We start from the raw sequence: 9140 nt of genomic DNA, 5'->3' as shown, positions 1-9140 counted from the left end.
TTTCCAGCAAGCATAAAGCAGTGAGTAATTGGCCCCACTCTGCCTGCATCACTGCTAATGAAAAAAACATGCTCAAGCCTGGCGGGATAAGGGGGAAGTGGGGAACCCTGGCAGAGGCAGGCAGCACTAGGGCTGCCAAGAGCCTGCCCTGCCAGGATCCCTTGAAAGAATTTCAGGAGAGACCTCCCGGACTTCAGCTGACCAGCACTGCTTTTGTAAAAGGGTCAGATCCTCGAGGCTGACATCCTTGTTAGCTTCCTAAATGAGCGGCGTTCGGCCTGCTGGAAGAAGAGCAGGAGAGACCCTGGCAGTGATCCCTCCCCTGGCCCTAAGCACGCAGTATTTAGGTCTGCAGTCGGCCAATTAGGGCCACCGTAATTACTTCTCGTCTGTGACTGACTGCAAACGGTGGAGTTAAACGACACCGACAGGTACTGTGGCTGCTGGAGTGAAGCAGAAGTGTCAGCATGGCTGAGAATATGCTCTGACCGTAGGTTAGAGGCAAGACACACTGTGTGAAGGGGGAGGCAGTGGGGAAGAGGGAGGCAGGATGGATGTGGGACACAAACCTTTGTAGCAAGGAATTGTAGAATCGCAGAATAGTTTGGGTTGGAAGGGATCTTAAAGATCATCCAATTCCACCCCCCTGCCATGGTCAGGGACACTTTCCACTAGATCAGTTTGCATAGAGCTTCATCCAGCCTAGCCTTGGATGCTTCAAGGGATGGGGCATCCACAACTTCTCTGGGGAGCCTGTTCCTCACCATCCTCACAGGGAAGAATTTTTTCCTAATATCTAATCTAAACCTACTCTCTCTTCTAGTTTTAATCCATTCCCCCTTGTCCTGTCACTGCAGGCTCTTGTAACAAAGTCCCTGTCTGAGTTTCTTGGAGCTCCTTCAGGTACTGGAAGGCCACAATTAGGTCACCACTAAGCCTTCTCTTCTCCAGGCTGAACAATCCCAATTCTGTCAGCTTTTTCACATAGAAGAGGTGCTTCATCCCTCTGATCATGTAAAGGCCTCCTCTGGAGTCACTCCAACAAATTGATGTCCTTCCTGTGCTGGGAACCCCAGTGTGAAGCATCCAAAGCAATTGGGGAGGGCAAAGGTGTAAAATTGTCCAAATCTCTCCACTGCAGATAGGCAGAGCCATTCCCAATAGGCACATTAGACTTTTAACCAAGAGTAAAGCTTGCAAAATGTTAACTTTCCAGGGAGATGCCACTCCAAATTTCAGGATGCAGTTTTGAAACAATCAAAAATAAATCAGCCCCTGGGAGAAAATCTCAGGTTTGTCACTGAGCCTCACACATGGCAGAAAGGAATTCTGGAAGGTCAGTGCTGTGTGAACCTCCCTGCAGCACAAACACAACCAATTTTATTCCGTATCATTAAATATGGAATTGCGGCCTTTGACTTTGCTCTTTCAATGCTTCTCAGGAGGCTATTTAAAATACCTTCCACAGCCTTTTATTAAAGCAATAAAATTACTCAGAGCTTGTGACTCTGCTCTGCCTCCTCACTTAACATGAACCATACCTGGAATTTGCCGAGATGCTCAAGAGTGGCACAGATTAGCCCAAGTAAAAGTTGGCAGGCAGTGCTTTGGGTGGTTTTCCTTGTGCTGCAATACCATGAGGATTTGGAGGGGTTTCAGCATAGAAGAGATGCTGAGCTGTGGGAAGTCCAGCACAAGCTCCCTGGGAGCCCAGCTGCTCTCCCCAAGAACATGAGGTGCCTATTTTGCTGAGAAGTTCCCAGCTTCTATCCCTGGGTGAGAACACAGCCCAAACACCACACTCCAACAGAGAACAAGGTCAGGCAAGAGCCCAGCTCTCAGTTTACCCTTGCTCTTGGTGTTCAGTGCACACAGGAGGACAGGAGCAGATTTTGGTGCTGGCCAGATAGCTGATGAGTGCAAAAGGAGCACTGGAAGCTGAGTGTGCTCATGGAAACCAGACCTTCTGAGTGAGAAGCTGGAAGGGATGTTGTACAAATCCACGGGCCAGATTAAATCTCATCTTTAAGCCCCGAGTTCCAGTAACAGTATCTACTTTAATGCCCACAGGCTTTGCTTTCCTCAGTAATCTCAGCCATCAGTCTCCCGTGACTGACAACACCAGGAATGAATCTCTTTTTGAAGCTGACAAAACTCACTCTGAACTGATTTTCTCTTGAGCTCTATTTTTCCAAGACCAAGACTGAAGAAAGCAGCTCTGAAGCAATCACAGCCTATATTTACCCCCTAGATCTGCACTGATGCAGCGACAGCCACCAAGTGTGGCCAAGGCCAGTCTTGGCAAGACCCCAGAACACCCGCCAGAAGCAATCCTGTTCATTTTCTGTCCCCCAGGCCCCTTCTCCTCTGGAAGCCAAGGCTGTGTTGACACATTTTGGCTGATTCCCAGGGGACCTGGGGCAGGCTGCCTGGCAGAGAGGAGACCCCAGCCTGACTCACAACAAAACAGCTGGAAATATTCTGGGCGTCTGTTTACAGCCCCATAAAGATTTTATGCGGTGCATTTAGCCTCATGTCTCCGCATTCATCGTGTTAAATGCTGAACGTTTTACTTTAATACCACAGTCGCTACAAGCAGGAATACTTAACATCAGTAAATAAGAAGTAATCACATTTTCCCAGGGAATGGATCAAAAATGGCCACTGGGAGAGTTAACCTTCTGAAGTCAAAAGCCAGGAACTCTTGCTGGAGTTTCCAGCAAACTGTAGACCCTGTGGGGCATCTCCAGGAAAATAAAATAATTAGAAAAATAATGGCATAAATAATAAAGCTTATGCATTTTTTAATTGAGGAACTGGTCGTAGATTGGGCACAGCACACTCATGCCCAAAAGCCAGTATTATACATTCAAATGCAGGCAATGGAGGGAAAGAGGGACAGAAGCAGACGGACTAAGACTCTCTGCATTTGTGAATAAAATCTACCGGAAAAGCACATTAGAGCTCCTTGGAAACCAGAGCATTTCATGAAGAAACACACACACGCAGAAGAGGGGCTTCTCAAGTGAGCCCAGATTATCACAACACACTCTCAGGCACGGTTCCTGCAGATCTCTAACCAGCCCTGTCTGGGCTCTGGGCACACTTCTGTCTACCTGAGAACTCCAGGCTCCAGCACCAGCCAAATTCCCCTGGATGCAACCACTCCTTCCTCGAGGTGGGCACATGGCCAGCTCACAGCACCGTGCTGCAGCCTTGGGCCTACGTGTCCACTGCGAGGAAGGGCTCAATGTCTCGTGAGATAACAGCTTCAGTGTGGCAGTGGATTAGCAATATATCAATTATGTTTGAACTATCTCAATTGAAACGATGCTTAACGAGTCATCCTGACGAAGAAGGTCAAAACCTAACTGAATGTCTCATGGTTTTACCCTAACTCGCCTTGCCACGTTGACAGGCTGCCCAGAGAGGCTGTGTGCTCCATTCCTGGAAGTGTCCAAGGTCAAGCTGGACAGGGCTTGGAGCAACCTGGTCTAGAGGAATGGGGGTTGGACTGGACGATCTCTAAAGTCCCTCCCATCCAAACCATTCTATGATAGGTTCACATTAGGTATCAATATGATTTTCTAAACACACCTCTCCTCTACTCCCTGCCTCTGAGCTTCTCTCTGTTTCAATCTTCTCATGTAAAATTGTGCCTTCCTTGTTTCTCTCCAACATTTTGTCGTTATTCTACCAACCAGAAGACCAGTTTAACTCATTTGCATCCCAATTTAGCCACACTCTCAATCTGTCACTCAACTGTCAGCAGTAATGTTAGGAAACAACACTTCAACACCTTTCACACCACATCGCTCCTAAATAAGCTCTCCTAAGTCTGAACTATTGGCTTCTGTTGGTACGTGGTTGCATCACTCTGGTCTAAAATCTAGTCTTTGGCTATAGAAAAGACCTCCCTAAAGGGCTCTGATCTCCAGGTTACTCTTTCAGGGTTATAGGTGGTGCTGATAGCAGTAAGCCTAATGCACCTTACTACAGAACCTCTTGCCCAGCAGATCAGAAGGGGAGGGTAGGCAGAGATGCTGCCTAGTAAAAGATAGTACATATCCCTATCCAAAACATCCTTCCCAGCTCGTTAGATTCTAAAAACACAAAGATGCTTCTATAAAGCTTCGTCAAGGCTGAAGCTGTCAGCTCCACTGAATTGTTCCAAAAAAACTTCAACTCTGGATGCACAGACTGAGATGGTTTATTCACAGCTATGTTCAACAGCTTTCCCAGTCACAGAGGGGCTGGGAATTAGGTTGTGGGGATAGAAGGTGGGAAGCTCATTTGCTTTCTCCATCTCAGTATGTTTTTCTCTCTTGATAGGCTGTCTGCAGGAAAATGGCAACTTTGAAGTTGACAGCCAGACACCAGCGCTGTCCCACAACTGGTGGGCCACGAGAACGTGATGAGATTTTCAATTTCCTTCAGCAATCAGAGAACTTCCAGAAGAGCCTTGATGAGAACACCTCAAGTCTACACAATGATCCACAAGGTCTCTAACTGCTGCCTGCACAACATCCCCCAGAATACCTTTCGTGTCTCCCTTTGAAGTTGTGACCTGATTACCATAAGCAACGTGCTGCAGATGTACCTCTGCAAGCCCAGAAGTACCAGGGGAAATGAATATATTAGTATTTATCATATTAATGCAGATCAAGCTGGGTATTTGTTCTGACATTTCAATAATAGCTTTTGCTATTTTTTTTTTAAGCAGCAGCTTATATTTTTTTCTCCTTTAAATAATTCATTGTTACATTAAACTTATTTTAAATTGGGGTCCTTTTTTGATCAAACTAAAACCTTATTTGGATAGCCAAAGGGGAAAAAAGGTATAAATGAAAATTCCCTCTTTTCTCTCCTCCATTCTTTCAGTCCTTCTTTTTTCTCTCTTGTTAAAATCTCTTAATCAAAGTGACAATCTGTCTTTCCCAGGAAGGAAGCTGGTGCCTTTGAACAGTGCTGCTCCGAGAGCTCTGTGCTTTGATGTGGGATTTAACTTCTGCCTTTAGCAATCTCCAGAGTCTGTGCATCATTCTCTGTGCCAGTGTGTGCCCATGGTGTGTTTTCGTGTGCCCTTGTGCCCAGACACAGCCTGACCCACCCGTGTGGGCAACAAAAATAAATAAAATGTCAAGGGGAAACAGCAAATGCCACGAGCACACAGAAGAGTGATGTGACCCACGTGGAGTCACTGCTGAGCACAGCTCGGAGGGGACCTTGTTCTTTGCCTTCCCCCACAGTGACATCATCAAGCACTTCATCTGTTAACGTCAGTGCATACAGAACAGCCTGTGACAGGGCTGACATCCTGCACAAGGTCAGGTGTGTCCTGGGAGCCCTGTTCCTGCAGGTCACAGTCCTTGGGCCATGGCTACACTCCCCTCTGGGTGATGGGACACCATCTGGGGCTGTGGTGCTATCATGCTACTTGCTGTCCTTTCCCTTCCTTCCCTTGGCTGTGCTCCAGGTCACCTCTGTTCTCATCACGGTCTCTCTTCTGCTTTGGAAATCGTTTCCCTCATCCTTTCTCTAGGTCCAGCTGACCTCAGTCTGGCTCTGGGGGACAGTGAGGTCTTCACCTTGTGTCTTCTTTGAGGACACAGTACAATCAGCAGTTTTGACCTCAGGAAACACAAACCCAGGCTTGGGCCAATGGGCCACCTCAAGAGCCTGGGCCCACCTTGTTTCCATGGGTCACTACTGTCCTCATGCCTTGGTCACACATTCTGTTGTGGGATGAATGTCACAAAAAGCAAGACCAGAGCAGAACTGCTGACATCTTCCCATTCCACAGGAGAAAATCTCCCGCTCTATCACATAAGGAAGCACCATCACTTGCTGCTATGAGCAGCTGCTACGAGCAGCTATTCATCACATAATTCCCAAAGACCTCCACTCTACTCCTGGCAAGTGCCTTCTGGGATTTCACCCAATCCTTCAGGGATCACCTTTCCCATCAGTGCTGGTTCCTTTGTCATCCTTAAGAGAAGTTCTTTGTCTGAGTCATTCAGAGCTCTTGGTTTTGCGTACACTGAAGATTTTACAGGTGCTTCTACCTGTCATCCCCAGTGGTTTTCTGTAGCAACAGGCCAAGTGCACAAATGCTTTACAAAATACTGAGCAACACAAACCTCAGAACTACAAATCTCCAAAGCAGCTTCAAGTCAGAGAAAATAAAACCTTGACAACAACAGAATCCACCACTGCCTCAAGTTTCTTGTATCAAAAGCCAATCTTTAGAGGAAAACTGGTATCAGTTCATAATGCCATCTATCAAGAGTCTGAGGGATTTTTGGAAGTTTAATGTTTCACGTTTTCCCCACTTTTCTCCTCCTTTAAAAGCTTATACACAAACACACACACACAGAATTTCCTTCTGCTTTTAGAACAAACACACCTAAAAACACATACACAGGAACACATTAATTTTTTCAGCATCTTTTCTTTCTTTAATGTGTGTCCCATTCCTCACCTCTTCTAAGTAATAGTGGCATTCTTGTTGGAATTCTATCTCACATTTCTATAAGCTGGGGATAGCATGGCAGGAAATAAAACTGATCTTCTCCCTGCTTGCCTGCTCTGGGAACCTTTGCTGAGACACTGCAAATTCCTGCATGGCTGGGAAAAGCTCACACCTTGCCCACAGTGACCAAAGAGGGAGATGCCAGAAGAGATCTATCCAATTTCCAGTGTCAGTACTGAAAACAATAGATTATAATCAAGACAGAAAATAATGATAGTTACAGAGTAGGAGTTCACAATTCCCCAGACTCCATCTAAGCAATTGCTGGCCCTTTTTGGTTTTTCACTGAGACTCTCTGGCCAATCTAGTCTCTGCTGCAGGCCTGCTTTTCTCATCTCCATGGTACTCTTAGGTTGATCTCCCTCTGTTTCGAGGATCTGTGTTCTCCTTGGCTTGGATCCTTTCAGTGCCCTCCCAAGGACATTATATCCCATTGAGTATATATTGCTTCCAGAATTTTTTGTTCCCCCACTCCAGATCCCCTTCACTGAATATCTATTTTTATACATATTTGATCAGCCAAAACCAAGGGGTTTTTTTTTATATTTTTTTTATATTCTTTCCATGGAGGAGTGAGGGAGTGCAGCAGTTGACAATAACCAAGGGAGTCTGGAGAGGTCAGCGATGGGCTGCCTGCATCCAGGGATTGTGGTAAATGGACACAAGATAGTCTTGAGCTGGAGACCAAGGTCAGGCTGCTTGGGGAAGGAAACATAGAAGAGGAATAGAAGAGACAAAAAGTGAAAAGGCAGTGAATAGGAAGAATGTGATAGGGAATAAGAAGAACATGAGGAAGATGTTTTACATGGACAGAAAGCATTTGTTTCATGCGGACTGGGAAGCAGGGAGATCTCCAGGGAGGTTTCCTGGGCATTTGTTGCAACTAGAACAGAGGAAATTTCCACCCCCAACTTTTGTAATGTTTGATGTGGGAGGTAAAATCTGACAGAGGCACAGCTCTGAGCTAGAATTTTACCACTTCCCTGTCTGTCCTGACCACTATTACATAGACAGCTCAGTCTATCCCAATACACTTCACCTCTAAGCCCCCACCTTCCAGAGGTACAGAGCATCCACAGCCCCCTGAGAATGCCCAGTCACACACTCAGATCTCTGCACACAGCTTTGGGAGATGGGACACAAGATGAGGCTGTGCCAAATCTTGCTGCCAGCGCCAAGCCCATTCCCCCGGCGCTGGCTCAAGTATGGATGATGCAGCTCTGCAATACACAGTGCACACGTGCTGCGCAAGAAAAGAGCCAGAATAGCACCTTTCTGCAGAATCCTCTGCAGAATCCTTTGCAGGCAAGCAAAGCAAAAGGGCAGGAGGAGCATTTCCAGGCACAGAACACCTGTGCAGAGAACCCTGCCAGTTCAAGGGCACCTCTTTTCCTGCTTGGTGCTGCTCTCTAAATCCAAGCTGGCTGCAGCTACTGTGCTGCACTCACCCGCCTTTCACATGCCGCTTGTCCCTCCTGAGATTTGCCACCAGCTTAATTGAGTGCACGTTGGAGAAGGTCCTCCCGCCCCTACCCTCATGCATACCCAATCAGGCCTCCTGATTATGCAAATTAAATACAGCAACATCATCACCACCAATACACACACCACCATCTTCCCCCCGCGCTTCTACCCCACCCCATTCCAGCATAAAAAAAAAAAAAGGGGGGGTGTGTGAAGAAAAGTAACAAACCCTTCATTCATAACCAGAAACATTAATTATATGTAATGATGGGCAGTCAACTCCCTGAAGCATTTGCATAATTACTAATGCTAATGGATTCAGAGTGCCTCTCTCCTCGTGGAGGAAATTTAATTGGAAAATGCATAAAAGCATGAGGAGGGAGGAGGGTGCTCTGAGTGGTCTGAAGTGGCACACGCAAAGCACAGGAGCCCTCTAGAAATGGAAACCTGGTCACTCCCTCCCGGCTCCTGTGGCCAACCTGCCTTTTCTTCCTTCACCTATTCCAGCATCAACCCCATTTCTGGGGAGCAGGCACAGGAGAGACTGGGGAGTAGGATTAAAGAGCATCCAGGTTGGCCACCTTGATCCCAAGGGGATTATAAAAATAAGATTTAATGAAATTAGGAAATTCTCACCTAGGTGCCTCAAAGACAAGGAGTAATAATGCATGCCACTTGCTTGGCAGGAGGATTCCTTGAACCCTCTGGCCCCACAAATCTCCAGTAGCTTTCTCTAGTCCCCTACACGTGCTGGTGGCTGCTGAGCTTCTCTGGGGCAGAACTTGCTGCTTTCTCCCCACCGCCTCCAGTTACACTGCCACAGGCCTCAGCTCCCTTCCCAAGCAAAAGAAACCCCACGGCAACTGCAGCACAACAGCCAGAACCAGAATCAGAATCAGAATCAGAACCTCTCCATGCCCTCAGGGAACATCTTTTCCTCTTTCCTGGCTACCTAATAATGGCTAAAGGGGTGTAAAATCTGGGACTGGGCCACCTCCTATGGTCTTCTCACTCCCCAGACTCACTCCCACAGTTCTCCAGGCCAATGTATCTTATGGCCAGGATTTGGGAAGGGATGAACAAGAGTTCATGCAGCCATATGTTTGCTCTTCTACCTTTTCCTTGCATTTATTCCCATCCGGAG

General features: G+C 46.9%; 1 long non-coding RNA gene across 1 annotated transcript; it reads left to right on the top strand.

Moving 5' to 3' along the window:
• Positions 1-361: 361 nt before the first annotated feature.
• LOC148183034 (uncharacterized) lies at positions 362-6245 on the top strand. Its single transcript, XR_015773982.1, has 3 exons — positions 362-431; positions 4333-4501; positions 4942-6245. It is a non-coding gene; the product is annotated as an uncharacterized LOC148183034 (long non-coding RNA).
• The last annotated feature ends 2895 nt before the right edge of the window (positions 6246-9140 follow it).

Source organism: Pseudopodoces humilis, chromosome 16, assembly GCF_049639895.1.
Source record: "Pseudopodoces humilis isolate 2021_Gansu_Grassland_sample_001 chromosome 16, ASM4963989v1, whole genome shotgun sequence".
NCBI lineage: Eukaryota > Metazoa > Chordata > Aves > Passeriformes > Paridae > Pseudopodoces > Pseudopodoces humilis.
The sequence above is the reverse complement of the archived record's forward strand: the minus strand, read 5'-3'. Positions and strand labels throughout refer to the sequence as shown.